The sequence below is a fragment of the Aquila chrysaetos genome, chromosome 7 (genome assembly GCF_900496995.4).
Source record: "Aquila chrysaetos chrysaetos chromosome 7, bAquChr1.4, whole genome shotgun sequence".
Classification (NCBI taxonomy): domain Eukaryota; kingdom Metazoa; phylum Chordata; class Aves; order Accipitriformes; family Accipitridae; genus Aquila; species Aquila chrysaetos.
Window position 1 is genome coordinate 22,382,387 of NC_044010.1, and position 18,629 is coordinate 22,401,015.

General features: G+C 36.7%; 1 protein-coding gene across 15 annotated transcripts in view; it reads right to left on the reverse strand.

Moving 5' to 3' along the window:
• Positions 1-18,629, reverse strand: part of ROBO2 (roundabout guidance receptor 2) — a 952,677-nt gene that overhangs the window by 921,627 nt on the left and 12,421 nt on the right. The gene's annotated exons all lie outside the window — the stretch shown is intronic.

The window sequence follows — 18,629 nt, forward strand, 5'->3', positions numbered from 1 at the left end:
TGAGAGGCAGTCAGTCAGATGGGTGGGCATTGCCTGGGTGTTCTCCCTATGGCGGGTCCCTGCCCACTCGCCAGACCAGCAGGAGGACCTAAAACACATCCCTTCATGCTGCCTTGTTTTTCCTTTTTTTCCTGCCACCTGCACCTTGCAGAAAGAGGCACGCAGTGTTAGCCAGTGGCTGTGGTAGGCCATCAGCGTGGTTAGTGCAAAACAGAACCAGGCTCAGTAAAGTTCACCCATTCTGGGATCAGATGAAATGTCACTCAAACGAAGGGAGGCCTGTGGTATGGGCATCTGCTTACACACAAGATTCCGTCAACTTTAAGAGAAAGCCTTCATTATCAATGCTGGAATCGTCTTCACACAAAAGGTCGAGATGACAGTGGATTAGGAAGCGTGAGCAGGTGCAGTAAAGAATTACAAGATACCATGCCAATTTATCTTTCCATTCATTATTTTCTGTATCCCAAACATACATGTAAGCAGCACCACAAGAAAGATAAAGGGGAATGTTTTCACCTAAAAGAAAAAGGTCTTGAGAGTATTAGAAAGGTAACAGAAACATGTTAGCAGCCCTTATTACATAGCTTTTGAGCACTGCAAAGTGGCCCCAGACCCAAGACATGAAGGAACAAATGGACAGCCACAAAATACTGGGGAAACAAAACTTGAAGAGAGACTTATTCGCTGTCTTCCACCTTATGAGAATGTCATCATGTTGGTCCTGAAGTTCCTAAAGTCCTATGTCCAAACCTGCAAAGTCTCATGCTCAACCTGAATATTTGGGTAGATTTCAAATAATTGAAATATCTGTTCATAGTAATGAGTATATTACAGATTTTAAAAATTGCAGTAGAGATTTATCTCACCTAGCTTTAAACTACAGTCACGAAAGGGTGACAGGCATTTCTAGGGTGCAACTCATCCACCTGTTAAGTCAAATGTGTTAAAAATGCCTGGTGCTTCCCAGTGACTCAAAAGGGAATCCAGGGTTATGATTTCAGATGTAGACATCTCTGCTGTAGATACTAAAGGCAGAAAAGACAAATCCTATCCCACATGTCTACAGTTAGGTGTTTAAATTTGTATTTACAAATAGAATAAAAAGGAAGGATTGCAGTATGACACAGGTTAAGTGTTGTGCCTTTTAGTAACAGCTATAGCATTTTTCTCTATTAGAGAAGAAAGAACAAAGAGACGATGCCTTTTATTAACGTTTCTAGATTGCATTCAGCAACTGTAATCTTCTGAATAAATACGAATTCAAACCCACTCTTATTTCACCAATATTTGCACCTAAGGTATTTGACACTACATGCACCAGAAAACAATGCAGCTGAAAAATCCATGCAGAGGGAAATAACTAAAATATTTGGCCACAGTATGAAGATTTTCTCAATGAATTAATATGGCACACTATAAAATTATTAAACCTGTCAGGAAACAACTCTCAAAGCTTTTAGAATTTTTTCAGGCTATGCAGCATATTAAAGTGCCTAGCCCAGTCAAGTATTAGATACGCTTATGTATGTAATGGCATTGTGAAAACTGTTTAGACAAATATTAAAATTTTAAGGAATTTTATACAATCACTGTCTATACATGGTTTAGAATAAGGACATTAACAGTTCTTAAATTAGAAAGTAATAGCAGAAATTTAGGAGATGATCATAGACCATACTGGAAAGTGTATCGTTTGCCAAATTTTGAAGCTAGCAAAACCCCCTTCAGATTCATCTTGTAATGTCTTCTGAAATGGCCTTGTTTGGACCTCTACGTGTTTCTTGCAGAAGCACATTGTGGAAATATGAGTCATAAAGTCTTAAGTTTATCCTTAAGAAACAACCCGTTTCCTCACTGGAATTAGGGAATTAATTTCACCCATAAACTTGAAAGTTCCCGTCTCTGGAGTTGCTCTTACAGATAACACTCATAAAAGCAAACTATTTGTAATTTACAGCAAGTTATAAGTCTGCCTGCAAACTAGATGCCTTTATACCTGAAAAATGAGGCCTGCTGCTAAGAACAAACTGATCCATCATGTACAACCTAAACCTACGTTCTTGTACCACAAAGTAAGAAAACCTGAAAAAGAATTAGACCAGTGACCTGCCTAGTCGCTTTTAGAAACCCCGTACAAAAGAATGCCCTATTAACATGAAAATTCTTCAAAATTTGCAAGTATATGGTTTATGAGATATGTACTGACTTCAGTTTCTCCCAGGCAACATTTTTTTTTTTTTTTCAAAGGAGTTTTTCTTTTGGGGAAGGGTAGGGTGATGCAGGGTGGTTAAGAAGAATCAGAATTCTGTGTTGTGAACCAGTATCATGAAATGTAGGAGCAAGCACAAAAAATCACAAACAGCTACGGAAGTGAAAAGATTCTCCAAGTCTTGGTGTGTCATTTCTTTCTAAATAACATTGATTTTCTTCAGCTTGCTTTCTTAGTCTCTGCTGTACCATCTGTACCACAAGACTTTTTAACAATCTGTACTAGAACTAAAACAATACTAAACAATTATGAGGAGGATTAAACTGAAGAGGAAAGGTCACCATAAACGATGTTTATAAATACATTCCTAAAATTAATAAAGGGGAAAAAAGCGTGATGAGAGAAAACGTAAAAAGATACAACAGAAAAAAATAAAATAAAAAAAAAATTGATGAAAGGGATACAGTTAAAAAAAGAAGTACAGCTGTTAGCAAAGAATGAACTCTAAGAACCTTAGAAGATAGAAGAAGTTAAAAAAAAGCAGGAAAGGAGAGAAATACAAGTTTGTAAGAGGAGATATGAAGTTACAAAAAATGAAAAAAAAAAAAAAAGCATTCCACTTTGTGGTCTCTTTCACGTGAGAATATCTGGCATTGTTATTCACAGAAAAGCCTTCTACAGATTCTAAATTGCATAAACTTAAGGTTTTTTGTTTACACTGAAACATACTTCTCAAGTTGTTTCATGCTTTTTCCAATATGTAAGCCTTCCTTCTGGCCAGTCATGATCAAAATAGTACTGATTACCAAAATTGTACTACAGAGCTTTGTAAATTAGACAGTAGAGAGTGCAGAGCACACCTCAGTGCAATGCTAAAAGAAAATTGTTGTTGCAATTTCAAGTTGGAACATCTTAACTTGAGAAGGATGAGATTCCATTACCTCCTTTTACGTTGAGTAGCACCTTAATGAAGGAAATACTCCGATCGACCCCAGCGGGATTCACAGCTATGGTTAATGAGAAGAAGGGAATTGGAATCTGATCCAGTTACTAACACGGTATTAAGAGACCTGGACCCCAAAGACAGCATAGAAATATGTGAGCATTCAGATCACGTGTGTCCATCTAAGGTATAACAGAAGTACCGTCTTTATAAAAAGAAGAAAAATGTGCATAATTTATTTTACCATAACTTAATAACTATAATTTCACCTTGTATCTTACCTTTACATTTCCTACAGATCTTATTAATGTTAACAAGATACCACTGATTTTTGTTCAGCTAAAGTATTTTTCATTGAAAGATGAATTGATGCAAGATGGCAAGTGCCGAGACCTAAACATTTCGTTGAGTCTAGATCAAATTCTGCTATTGCTGTCTTTTAAGTTTGATAGAATTGAGCTGCAGATTTCAAAACTGAGTATGGTCAACGGGACATGGCTCTGCAGCATGACCTGCAGGTTCTGCAGAGCAACCATTGCTCTGGTTGCAAATGGCCAGAGGCTGAGCCAAAGCTCAAATCCCTGCTCAGTTCAGTGGGTTTTTGCATGGGCTGAACACCATTACAGAACTGCTCTCGGTCTGCCAGTAGAAAGCCTTGGAGTTTTACACAGATAATTACACTGGATAATCCCTCCTTTCGATTTTCTGCACTGTCATAGCTTCACCTATGCACTATTTTTACAGCTTGCTTTACAGCAAGATGCAATTGGGCTCTAGATGAGCCAGCTGAGGTGAAAAAGCAGCAGAAATGCAGGAGTGCATTGCTCATCCACCTGAAAAAACAGGCTAGCTCTACAGAAACCACCTCAGATATATCAATCACAGCCTACCAAACTGAGATCACGTGAACAATTTTCTGAAATCTGCAGAAAGATGCTGTAAGATTATCTTTTTCAACTTGTTTTTACCTATACGAACACTAGCACAAGAATCTTGAAACACTACTATTTGGGTAAAAAGTCATAATTATTTTTAAAAAAATGAATGCATATTTTCCACCAGTGGTAGTTATTATCTCACTATCAACCTACCTAAAATGCAAATCATTCTATGGGAAATTTAAGGTGTGCATGTACATAAATCCATTCAGTCTTGTACATACAATAATTTTCTAAAAATAAATCAACATCAACCAAAATACAAACTCCCTTTATGTAGTAAATAATTGCTATCTATGCCTCTAGAAGACTTTATTTCCATTGAAGCTATGATTTATAAAAAGTAATAAAGTGTTGATCCTCTAAAAAAGTGTATTTTTAAAAGATTTAAACTGTGTGCAGCTGAATTTTTCAAGATGCTGTGGACACAGAAAAAAATCCACCTTATTCTTTAACTTATTATTGATGCCGTACGTTGAAGGAGTTAATCTTATTTTACACAAGCCACAAACTTAATAATGGAACCAGAATTTTAAAACACATCATCATCATTAATCATGCAGCACTAGATCTACTAAATCATTTCTGTATATATGAGTAAGAATAAACAGGTAACAGTTTGTTCTATTGTTTCATGTTATTCAGAAGAAATGGGTTTCCATATTATATGGACTTCTTCATACAACCGAAAAAATGCAAAAGATGACCTGACCACCCTGTGGTGAGTGTACCAATATTTCATTTTTTCTGCTCTATTGAGGTGACAGAGAGTCTAGCATTCTTCTTGGGAGTTTAACCCACAGGACAGAGACCCTTACTGTCAACAATACATATCTATCTTCTAACTGTGAAAATATAATAATCAATCCATAATTTCTGGGAAACTGATGGACTCTGATGAGTGGGAAACATAGGATAAGACAAGGTGCTCAAGCAAAGGTCCTGGGGCAATGCCACACCAAAATTGGGAATGAAAGACCCAAGAGCAGTCCCCAGTAAGCTCTTTGGAATGTATATTTGCTTTTGCGGTCACTCAGCATTTTGGAAGTAGGACTGCTACAGACTTCTTTATTATTAAGTTTCAAGTAGCAGGCACAGATCGCAAAGATTGCAAGGATGTTGATATTTTAACCTTTCACTTGAGGATCTTCCATCTCAAACCAAACTTATTTCTGATATACATTATTTAAAATTTATTACACTGTGCAGAAAGGAAAAAAATTCTCTTTCCAACCTGCACAACTTTCGCACTCTTCCAGGAGGAAGAGTCACCTCTGCCCCATACACACGCATACTGAAAGGCAGATAGAATCACAAGCACCAGTATCTACACTATTTACCCGCTCTTATGAGCAAAGGAAGGCTGCATCCCACGTGCATACAGAGTTGGCAGCTCTGATTCCAGCCTATTCCTGGAGCTTCAGAGGAGGCAATGTTTATACACAATACCACTGAGATTTTACAATTTTGTCATCTAATGCTCTTACCTCAGAAATATATACTTGAAAAAGGCTGGTAACAGAGAGAACTGTAACCTTTTCTTACTCTATTCTTTCTTAGATTAATATTTTCCTTTTATTCCCAATGAGTTCATGTTTTTTTCAGCCCCACCGTTTTTCATTAACATCTTATACTTCCCATTACTACTGTGCTTTGCAAAACTGAAGCTAAAACCAATAAATAAAGCTTTCACTTCATCCTTTTTGATGCCAGCCTTCTAATCTTGCAGCAGCAAGACAGAACACAGTAAGCAACATCCATCTGCAGAGCAGTAGAATAACTGCATCGATTTACTAGTAAAAAATCCTGCTACTATGGACTAAGTCAATCTCCCTGCCGGAAAAACTACACAGAGAGACCCAGAGATATCATAAATTTACAACCTAGTTTAAAATGATGGAATTTATAATAGACTTGTCATTTATTTAGTGAGAGGACTTTTAAGAAAAATGCTCAGATGGATTGCTTTTCCATTACTGAAACACAAACATCAACTGTGAAAACAAATATACCTTATATTAACTACAATAATACCTAGATTGAAAATAACCAGTCAGATTGCAAATTGTACACTAGACTATTAATATGAAAAGGTATCTCAAGTTTCTGTACTTACTTCGACCAATATGTGCTCTTTTAAAGCTCAGAATGATGTAGAAATTTGGGAAGTTTCCTGTTGAATACTTTTAATTTCAGAAAACAAGACTATATATGGAGCAGACTGACAAAATCTTGTTATTTAAGGGATGAAAATCCTTTGGGACTTGTTCCAGATCTGGATAATGTCCTTGACTGTAGTGTGTGTGGTAGAACTGAGTAAGGTATATAATATATACATAAGACATTTCATGAAGAAATATGTTATCCCATAGGAAAACAATGTAAAGGCAAGGTATGCTACTTGGAGAAAACAAATTGTACTCCAGTTTTTCAAACTGATTAACTAAAGGTTGGTTTCTTGCTCTGAAACCTCATGCTTAAGTTGACATAACTTCTACAGTTCAGTGATGTATAGGTAGCACAGTAAAAAAAAAACCTTTTTTAGAGGACTAAATAGAGGGCACAGAAGGTTTTTATTATTGTTTAAAGTATAACATATATACATGATATTATTTTATTTATATTGAGCATTCTTACATTATTCAAACTTCAGTTTAAAATAATCATTACTAGATTCACTAACCACTGTGTTTAACTAGCCTGAGAAAAGTTTCAAAATATGAGGCTAGTAGGATGAAGTTCTTTAATATAGATGGCATATATGCAAAAATTATAACATATGCTTTGCAGAAACTGCAACATGGCTAGCTAATTTGGATCGATAAACCTTAGCATGAGAAGTTAGGTAAGCTGGACCAATTCCAAATAATACATTGAATATATTGAATTTTTTACTCTCCTATTAACTTGAGGAGTATAGTTGCACTTCTGAAAGTTAAGAAATGACACAAGCCTTCTACTAAACTGTAGGAAATATCCACATATAAGTGAAGCTAGTAGCATAAGTATATAAAGATATTTAACAAGTTGATTACCAAATTCTATCATATCTGTAAACAGAAACTGAAGTACCTGGCATTTAAAAAAATAATTATATGTAATTTGTAAGCAGTGGTAAATATTTATGAAAAAAATTATGCTGAAATGGTGGTGTGGTTTTATATAACATAATTTTTGCCTAAAGTAACAAATACAGAGCTGATATTATAGCTGGCTTTCAGGCAGGAAATCTTCTGCTTAAGTAGGTGAACATAGAAGCGTTGTACTTCAGTATAAGGTCATCCACTCTTTAATAAAAGTACAATCCTATTTCTTCTTTCATTAGAAATACATTCAGCTTATCCTACAGCTTGAATTTCCAATAATTATATCTCCTTACTTGCTGTAATAGGTAAGTGCTGTGTATAAACATTCCTTTACAGCGCAGGAGTATATTATGACCTATTATATCTTCAGGAACCATGCCCAAATATGAATATCTGGACTCCAGCAGTTTTGATGATATGCCAAAAATAGTTTAAAATGTTGTACAATAATTACCAGTAAAAAAGCAAAAGGCTGTAGGTTAGAACATGTAGGCCAAGGGAAGACGTGGAGAGGGATTTAAAACCCACAGTGGGTCTAGTTTGTCCAGTTGCAGACACCCAACCGGATCCACTTGCAGGCTAGTCACCTCCCAGTTAACAATGAATATTTCAAATTAAATAGTATTTGGCCTAACTGCAGGGCTCATTTCTGAATATGACTGATGCTCCCTGCCATGGGAAAGAAGGCCACAGAGCATCTCAGCCTGCAAGGACCTTGGGTGTCCGTCCTCCTCCACCTCCTCACTGGAGGACAGCCTGCTCTCCATAGCTTATTTCTACTCTTTTTTCTCTCTCATATGGGCAAGACTTCAAGAAAGATAGAAAACCCTCTGGATCCAGGACTACACTGGAGGTAGATTGGACCAGCTCAGTAGAACTGGTGATTAGAAGTCACAGCTCCTCTCTAAGTTGTCCAACAAGAGCTGCCTAAGAGCAGCTCTGCTGTCTTACCTGTATCCCTCTCTCCCTCAGCCCCATGCTCCTTTCCTCCTCCAAAATCCAGTCAGGCTGAAACCACAGTCTGTATCACCTTCCTGCCCTCACAAGCATTTTGGTGAAATACTCCCGGTTTGGACCATCCAAGATGACTAACCCACCGGCCCAGCGGGAAGCACCTTTGAGATCCAGCTTGATGTCTCCCAGCTGGGGAGGGAAGAGCAGAAATGAAGCAAGACAGTGCCTGGAGGCCACTCCTGCTTTCTCCAACCTCCACAGCCTGTAAACTCAATTTGCTGTTTCTCTATTGCCAAAACACACTAGGAAATTTATAATTCCAAACCAAATGGGATGGTGGGAAAATAGCATTCCCCGCCCCGTCCCTCGCCCCCAGAAGAAAAACATGTCTCGCAGATAAGCACTTCATTTAGTAACTAGTTCTGCCCTCTTATGTGCTTATATATTTTATACATCACAAGTTTCAATTTTTCTTTCTTTAACTAAGACTGAAGAGCCTTGTTATAAACAATAGACAGGAAAATCCTCAGTCCACTCATTTTTCTTGAATTCTTTTGAAAGGCTATGAATTATATATTTCTTATTCTTCTTTAATTACATGAATTAAGACTTCAGTAATGTACACTGTCACTGAAAACCTTTTGAGGGTCTGGCATATTTTATCTTTGTTATTCAATGAATATATCTTTTAAAAAATAAAGAACTATGCACAGCTCCTAAAGCAACAGTCTACAGCCCTTTTTATTTATCTGAGAACCAAATACTTTCTGACTATCCAAAATACTTCTTCCCCTCCCCCCCCACATTGTTTGGTATCAATCCCTGGCACAGTTGATAACTTGAGGCAGAGATTTTCAAAATGCTGCCTGAAGGATTTAAATGAGGATTATTTTTCTAAGTCTTCATTTTCTTCTTTCAATAAGCACCCTCAGCCTCTACCCCATCTATTTTCTAATCCACATTAAGATTAGATTTCAAATTCCCTCTGGGTTCAAGACAAAAAGATACTATATTTAACTCACAATATCAAAGTTTTGAAACTTTGGAAGTTAGGAGGAAGCAATGCAACCTACCCCTGCCACGTAGTTTGAATCATGAGGACCCTCACATGCTTGAGTTATGTTTATTGAGAAACGCACACAAGCATATGCTTAATTTTAAGCATTTACCCACAGTTAAGCAGGAGTTTAAATAAACAAAGATGGTTTCTTGATTTGGTGCCCAAAGGAATTATTTGCAGTATGCAGACACCTAAAGATGCAGATGAGTGCAAAGTGGGATTTCATAGGTGAATCTGGTAATTTCTCTGTGATTCAAATCAATGAGAATTATTCATCTATATACTTTTGAAAATTGCACCCATTTGCCACTTTGGGCACTTAAATAACTTAAGGGAAATGGATACTTTCCAGTAATTTCAGTCACTGAGAGTACTCAGCATTAAAAGGTGTTCTTTTGCTGTTATAATTCTTCCAAACGCTCTGCTAATGGTTTTAGTTGTGAATGTGGTTGTTGTCCAGAGAAGAACTGAAGAGGCTGCAGCTCAGTTACCTTAGGAAGGTAATTTTCCGATCCATTTTTACTTCTATATTTAAAACAGCCACTAAAAATTTCTTCATTTTTATTTATTTAATAGCTCTAATGTAGCAGCTTAATCCTAAATTATTTAGGCACTTCTCAGTGTGTCAACCACACAACACTGAAACTTCTTTTTAGGCAGAGATTGCTTTTATAGCAGGTGAGTGTAAAGCACTGAATAAGCATGGAGGACTCCATATACTGCTGAGAATCTGAGGTGTTCCCTAAAATACCCAAAATGCTGACATTTCCCAAAAATAAGAAAAAAATCCTGTTGTGGGAATGAGAAGATTTGTGATAGAAAAACAATCTGTGATTGCCAGAAGTTGCCATTTTCTGTGGCATGTCAGGGATGATACTGCCTTTCTTTCAGATACCATTTGAGAGGAAATCACTTTGTTAATCAGCTTGGGTTTATATTTGTAATCAATCACCGATACAAGCCACTTTTTGTCACTTTTGCCATTGCTTACTATATGACTTAATATGATTCACAGTCTGCTATACTGATAACTGTGCAATATGTATAATTTAATTCTCAAAGTTTGCAAAGAAAACATGGCGAATCTTGTTCTTCTATGGGTAAACCATATTTTTTAAAGGGAATTATGTAAAACATAAACAATGTGATTTCAAAATAAGCAGATTTATTTTATTTTTGCATGTGTCTGATTTATAGCTCTCATATTACAGAAGGTTGTAGATTTAATTATTGAAGATATTCATTTGATCAATTAAATGAAAAGAAAAAAATAGTACTGAGAAAAAGGGCCAGAGATTTGAGAAGGAGCATTCTTCCATGGTCATGGTACCTTGGAAGAAAAGAGGAAAAAGATGTGACCCATGGGAGAGAAAAATCACAGCAGGTTGTAATGTATACTATTATTAGTATGACATTTACTGGCATTTCACTCATATTTGAATTTTTCACCATTTGCCCTTGCCCTCTCTTATAAGAATGACTGCCAGTCCTACTATTACAATTTTCTAGCTCTGGAATGTGCAATTATATTTTGACACACATCTCTGATCCTTTTAATCATTATTATTTTTTCTAATTGGATGAATTTCTAATATAGCCTAAAACTAATGACTTATAACTGTGCATAGTTTGTAGCTGATTGGATAGCATAGGTGATCAATAATTTTAATAATCTTGGCTATATTTGCATGCCTCTATTTTATACAATTAAATATAAAATGAAAGAAATGAAACCCACAAATTTCAGTCAATTACTGAAGCCGATTATCTGCTTTCAAAGAGAACGGGCCAGATGCTCAGCTAATTTAAATCAGCCCAGCTCACTGATATTTACATCAAGTCAAGAGTCTGCCTCAGTATTTTAAATCCCTTTATCTCCAGTATATAAAATACATAAAAAGAGCTTTGTGGGACAAAACCTGTTCTTATGTGATCACTAATTACACCAAAGGTTGCAGTATGTAGCAAAGTATACAACACTATAGCAGGAAAAAAAACCTCCCTCTTTATTTTTATCATTTACATACTGAAGTAAATATTATTATACATACATTATCAACACCCATTTTAGGACCATTTATCATCAGGGAGCAAAGTACAAGTTTACCATGAATTACTAGTTTTTCAAACATGATTTCTGAAAGTGCATTTGTGTAAGACAAAGCGTTAAAGAAAATACTAAAACCTTCATGGGAATGTTTAAGAGTTCTCCTTAAAAGCCTAATTGTTCCCTTTGGAGACATTATAATCTATTGAGTAAATACTTATTTATAGACTTTTTAATTGGTGGATTACATTAACAGATATTAGGATATATTTTGAAGGCAAACATACTGACCTTGTGGAGTCCAATGCTTCCTTATATTTAGCATATTTACTGGCAGAAAATTCTATAATTCTAATTACTAGTGAAATTGATTTTTACAACTTCTGCAAAATTGAGTTCAAATTTATTTAAAGAAAATATTGGCAAACTGTGTCTTTTCCCTAATAAACCATTAGGGACAGTAGCATTTCAGTCTTGTTTTCAGCAGTCCCTAAGCATTCAGAAAAAGCTCAGCTCTTTATTTTATCCTTAATCTCTGAATTAAAGCACAATAATAATAAAAATCTATATTAGCAAGCAAATTCAGGCCTCTGGAGTAAGCTGAGGAGGGAGACCTGTCATTTTAAAAGAGGGCAGTGGGAGCCTGGAGCTAATACTGCAGATGCACATAGTCTAATGGGCAGACAACTCCTTCACCATTTTTAACCTGCTCATAAATGAAGAACAGATAATGACAGTAGTCAAAGTATCAAGGAAGGCAGAGACAAGTTAAGAAGAGGGGGGAAGCCCAACAACCCAAACACCAAAAACCTCAGAATGCAAATGAGAGGAACAAAGGGCATAGCCTGGGGTGGGAAATACATTTTTTCCCGCTTGTAGTGTGTTTCCAGGGGTTTATGCTCTACTGCTTTTGTTCAGATGCTCCATCAACAATTTTCTGTATGGGAAGCCTCTTTAGTAATTAATTGTACTTTGGTGAAGAACAACTAGGGAATTGGCAATGAAGAACCATTATAGGTGAGATCTTTTTATTATTGTGCTGTAAAAAGCAAAGGCAGTACAATTTGGCAGATCATCTAATATCTGTATTTCTCAGTTCTCTATGTGGTTACTAGATAAAACTCTCCCCTGGCAAGAGGGCTGTGAGGTTAAATTTACTTTTGCGGAAGAGGGAAGAAGAAAACATTATATTGATAGCTGCTGGGAAGAGCAGACCCCTCTGTAAGTAGGACAATTGAAAAATATTACAGATGAGTCTGGGCAGTAGGTTCCATCAAAGCTGGTAGAAAAGTTTGCAGGCCAATGTTTTTTGCTGCCTTTCAACAAAGCTAGATTTATAAAAGGCATGTTTGAACAGATTCCATCAGCAAGTGGGAGTTAAAAATTAAAGCCCTGATCCCCAGCTTAGTCTTTCCTCTGTAGCAGTAAGCACAGGCAGTAGAGGTTATTGAACTGGATAAAAAGACAAATGTGTTGCTTCTGCCCAGATACGGTGAGTATTATGCATCATTGTCAGAAAGCCTGAATAAAAGACCTTGTCTTGGTAGTATAAATCCCTGCGTCTGTACCACTCTCATGAAATTCTTGAGTGCAAAACTCGTGTGGAAATTTACTATATAAAAGAAAGATGGCTGGTGACACAGCAACACCAGCTATTGCCAGCAATCTTGGAAATCAACCAAGCTTGCCAATGGGGATAGCAGCTGTACTTTGCAACACTTTCTGTAACTGAGACATAGTGGAAATAGTAGGTAAGGAAGAAGCAGGATGACAAGGCAGAATAACTAAGGCACTGCTTACTCATGCAGCCACCACTGCAAGGCATGAGTCCTGAGACCGCCACGCTTGCTCCTGATCTGAGTGGCTGCATGCTCACAGCCAAATCATGGTGATTCCCTATGCTTCCTTCTTCCTTCTTTTTCTTTCTCTCTTCTCATTCTAAGCACAAGATAAAGAGCAAACCGAAAAATCATCAAGACAACTTGGGGTCTGCATCTTGCCTTCCACTTAGACCTTTACTACTTTCTGAAAGCAAGAAAATGGAAGTGGAAGCCTCTCACCACCAGATTTCACAGTTGCAGGAATCTGGAGCCAGGAACAGTAGCTAACATTGCTAAAGTCCAAGCAATGATTTGATCAGATGATGCAAATGTCACCCCCTGGTTTGTTGGTTTTTTGTTTGGTTTTGGTTTTTTTTTTCCCTGAGGTGAGCATGTGTCATTTTTTGAGTTACAAGACATATATAAAAATATTTAGAACCTCAGATCTTTTTTATATATATATATATTATACGTATGACATATATGTGCCATATATATGGCATACATAAGCATACATTATCTTTCCACATACCAAAGTGCAAAACAAGTAGGCAATCTGTAAAAGCCATGTTTTACCTATGGATGGGTATAGTTTCTATGAACTGATGGGATAATCAGTTTCACAAAGAAACATACCCAAGAAGGCCACATCTTCCACCAAGCCTGTGTAAGAGACTTCCTAGAATTCAACAACCAGTTGCTTATGAGGTGATAAAGAAAAAGATATCCACAGAGGAGAAAGAAATGTGAATATGCAGAGGCAAAGATTTGCAATTAAAAAGGCAGAGGAGTGGTTAAAGGCAGATAAGACAGATCTTAAACGAAGTGAAGATTTAATTTCCATCTATTGCCACATAATATTTGTTCATTAACTTCAGGAAGCAGCAAATGTTGAACTGATTTGTCTTACAAGTTGCTGATGCTACAGATTTCTGTATTTTTTTCCTGTATTTGATCTTGGTTTTTTCCTCAGGGGCTAGTTATAACTTTCCAGGTTTTGATAAACACTCCTGAACGCGCTGCTTACAAGATGCTATTAACATGCTAAGAACTTCTGGAAAGAGAGCATTAACAGAAACAAAGAAATAGGATCAATCCACACCTAAAAAGGTTATATGTTTAAAAAAAAAAATACGAAGAACTTAACACAGGCATGTTACGCACCACTGGTCGAATGAAGAGACTACCTTATGCCATGCAGTTGCCTTCCACTGTTTGATGTTGCTGCAGCTGTATAGCCTCAACCATCATTACAGCAACTTTAACTCTGTAATACTGGGCTTTCTTCTTTCTTTCTGAAAATTACCAAAAAAGCACCCACATGCTTCTTTCCAAATGCCAGCATGTAATTTGCACGTTTACCACTGTATTGCATACAAAATTTAAAAAAAAAAAGAATTGACAATCAAGAGTTAGAGATATTTTCCTTGCATCAAAACTGGACTGCTTGGGCAAGTAATTTTACTCTGTTAGCCCTTTCCATTCTTTGTCAAATTTGTTTCTCTATTTTACAAACTGTTTAGTACCAAAGTCTGCTTCTTTTAATGTTATAAGGGACGAAGAACACTGAAGAAATGATCTCATCTAGAGATTCACTTATCTGTTATGATTCAAATATAATTGCTAATAGCCAAAGTAATTTAAAAAAGTCATATCTTATTTTCTCGATCTACATTCTAGTGTACATTAGTATATTACATGAAAAAAACTGCCTTTAAAGAATACTCAAAATCCAACAGCATGCAAATTTTAAATTAATAGGTACTCATTTTGTTGTGTTAAGAATTCAAGGTTACTTTAAACACCTCTGTGTTACTTTGGCTACATCTTCCTATCCTTCTTATTTCCTAATGGCTATTGAAAGAGAAAAAAATAAGCTCTCATCCCTTCAGATGTCACATAGAAATGAAAATCAGTGTTTATACAATAAAAAGTGAAGTAGTATTTCTACACGGATCACCCTGAAATGCTAGTCCTTAGGTTTTCTCCTCTTTCACTTGAGTTTTGGAGGAAGGACACAGACAAGGCCCATGGGGAAAAAGCATCCCACCCCCTACCAATCAAGAGGAAACTTTTGCTTAAGGACAGTGCATTCTGCACTTTCAGGAAAGAGAAAATCCCCTGTGGGTAGTGCATACATTTTTTATAGTTTTCTGATGAACTAGCAATACATTGGTATAAAACATCAGTAAAAATCCCACCCACTATGCACTTCCTCTGATATGTCACAGTTGCCACACGAACATTGCCTCCTCATCCCTCAGTGCTTAATTCTGATATTTTCTAGTATTCTGTTTGCAAAACCAAAAAAAAGGAAAAAAGGAAAACAAACAGGAGTGCTAGATTGGAAAAGACAACGTACTTTTAAAAGTAGTATCTAACGTAACACTGCTTGCTGCTTAACTTTCTGTACTGTTTCCAGTAGGCACTGCTGAAAGGGTCTGACCACTTAGGCATGCAGCTGCCCCATCGGAGGTGATAGAGCTGCTTCAACATGATAAATTCTTTCGAAGGCAAGTATAAACAACCTTTGATTCATATACACTGAAACTTGTTATAAGTAACGAATGATTTAGATGGAACACATTTAGCACTGTCTCACAACGAACATTTATTACAAACATACCACAACAGCTGAAGCAGTGGTAGATAGCACACCATCAATCAGAGCAGACCACCAAAACAAATTGTGCCTCATAAACTACTTTAATGTGTCACGGAGCTTCCAAATATACATCACTGATCCATTTGTTACAACGCCTAGGCTACTTTTTCACTGACAAGTCAATGACATTTGGTATTTTCATTTATGTGCAATATCACAATGAATCTACGGACTCTATTCACCCAAAATTAGGTTCCTGCAAGTACTGGCCTTTAGTGCTCCTCAGACTTACGCAAGTCAGCACACTTGGATCTTGGTAATGATGCCTGTCTACAAAGACCCATTTGCCAATGTACTTTGTATACTTTAGCAGCATCTTGCTAACTATTTCAAGTACTCAAGCTGCAGTTCCCTCTATACCCATGCAAAATTTATGGCCCATACTGATAAGAGAAGGCAGCAGCACAGTAGCAGTTTTAAAGGGCATATGTTACATGCTGGAGAACAGATTTTTCAAGTAATTTTGAAGAAGTGATTGAGGAAGGTGCTTTTACTTCTTCTCTTTTAATATCAGCAGAAATGCTTATAGGAGTTCTGCAACAGAATAGCAAAAAATTAACTCTTTATATATTTCATCTGACAGCCTGCACAGGCTTAAATCTTCTGCATTTCTCTTTAAGGTCTGTAGTAAAGCATAGCTGATATCCAAAAAAAGTTTCTTTTCCAGTATGAGGGTTAATTAAACACAGTGCAAACCACCAAAAATGAATGTTTCATCCTCCAACTCGATGCCCTTCTAGCGGTACAAACGATGCAGAAATCACAAACTGGGCCTAAGAAAAATGTCTGAAAGCCGCAAATACAGTCAAGTTGAGAACATACATGTTAAGAAACCTGCATCAGAACAAAATTGGGCCAAGTGGGGGATTAAGAAATTAGAGTCTCGTTGTTTAATAGACTTGCAAAAATCCATAATACATTTCCTAGTCAAACATCTCTCCTTGCACCTCAAACAGGACCAGAAAGTATACGGTTCATGCAAAGTTTAATGTAAACAATCTTAAGGGATTTCCAACTGCATTCCATAAATTCAGGATGCTGGGATAATGAGCTATATGGTCTGATTTCTCCCCAGTATACACCAAATACTCTTTTGCCACTCTGCAAACTGCTACTGTACCAGGAAAGCACACCGACACAGAACACGTCAAAGCCAACACAACAGTGTGGCAGGTAGCTGTGCTGGAGTCAACATGGCTACGAGTCAACATGCAAAGTTTTGCTAAGTCGGTACTAGTGCTGTTGTGCAACGAAAATGTATTACAAACAACTTTCAGCCCAGATGTTTTCCTACAAATTCTCACTTTGCACTTTAAACACGATTCTTCACATACTCCTTACCAGCTGTTTCTCCTGAACCAAGTCTTGTAGCTGTCTAAAATTTTAAGGAAGTTTGGATTTTTACCAGATTTTTTCAGTCCTGCTTGAAACTCCATGATACCTCTAGCCCATTCAGTTTTAAATATCAAATGTTACCATTTAAGTACTATATAAAATGTGTCATTGACCTGCATGTTAAGCATGCATTGAAATTGAGGGTCTGTTCAGCATAAAAAAATCAATGGTAGGGTATAATCCTAAATAAGTATTCTACACACAAAACTCTGCAATGCTACCTTGATTTCAGTATTTCATATGTAGCCACTCAAGACAGAATATTCGTTAATATAATACTAGTACAAAGAAGACAAGCAAACTGATAAAATTAATGGCAAGTGCGATGGCATTGGTGGTGTGAATAGTGTAATTAATTAATCAAAACACTTCTAACACTTTTAGAGGATATTATAGGAATAAATAAAAAAGACAAGCCATTATGATTTTCCTAAGTATGCCGTAATAGTTCTGTATATCCTAGATTTATGCCAAAGCCACCACAGAAGTAATAACTAGCTCACATGTATTATGATGACTGAATAATTCTGTATCATATTGAGATCCAAGAAAACACTCATCTGCAATATGACAAGCCAATTTGGGGTTGTAAAGCCTGAAAGAACCATAGGTGGACAAACAGACAAAGAATCTGTCTGTCCAGATTGCATTTCAAAGTCATTGCCAGCTATGTGGACATTTACTAAAAGCATCCCCAGTAGGTAGCCCTAGCAACTCTGCTTTAACAATGGGTTTCATGATCAACTTGGAGCTGCACTGCAAACCACTCAGCAGACAGAGGGAGTTCACACAGCCCTGGTTCAAAAGGAACATAATATGTCATGACTTAATAGTGTTTGATTTCTCCCTAGTGTTTTTTAAGGCTAGAGAGTTGACCTCCTTCCTCCCTTGGTGCTTGACTGTTGACATCTCAATGTTCTTTGTTGATTAACCAAACCTCATCCTCCACTTTATTCGTTAAACTAGGTTTTTCAAAGAGTGTTATTGTTGCTTAGGAAAAAAAAAAAAAGAAGAAGAAAGAATTGGACAAGACAGCTACATAGAACATTTAGTGAGATAGGGGGCTAAAATCCCACACCAGGCTTGGCAGCTGTGATAATGATGTATAATTTAATTGAAGCTATACTGTGATCCTCAAAAGGACTTCAGACCTTTTCCCATGTTTATGTATTATTCAGGCTAATGGCAACCCTGAAATAGAAAAAGCTTCTTATCTCTTAAAACTTTTATTGCAGTGAGTTCAAAATGCACAAAGCTGAGTGCTGTTCTGTGTGTTTTAATGCAAAGTGAAAGGATGCTGTTTTCAGCCTGTTTCAGCGTCGCTGTCTTGGCACAAAGACAGACGTGATTAGATGCCTTAGAAACCAGGGATGCAATGGCATGCATGAGAAAATTAAAGTTTTGAGTTATTTTTGAACTTAGAATGTCTTAGCTCTGTCTGGCCATTATTTGTTTTCACTTTTTTCAATACAAGTTCACAGAAAAAATATAAATCCTATTAGACAAGAC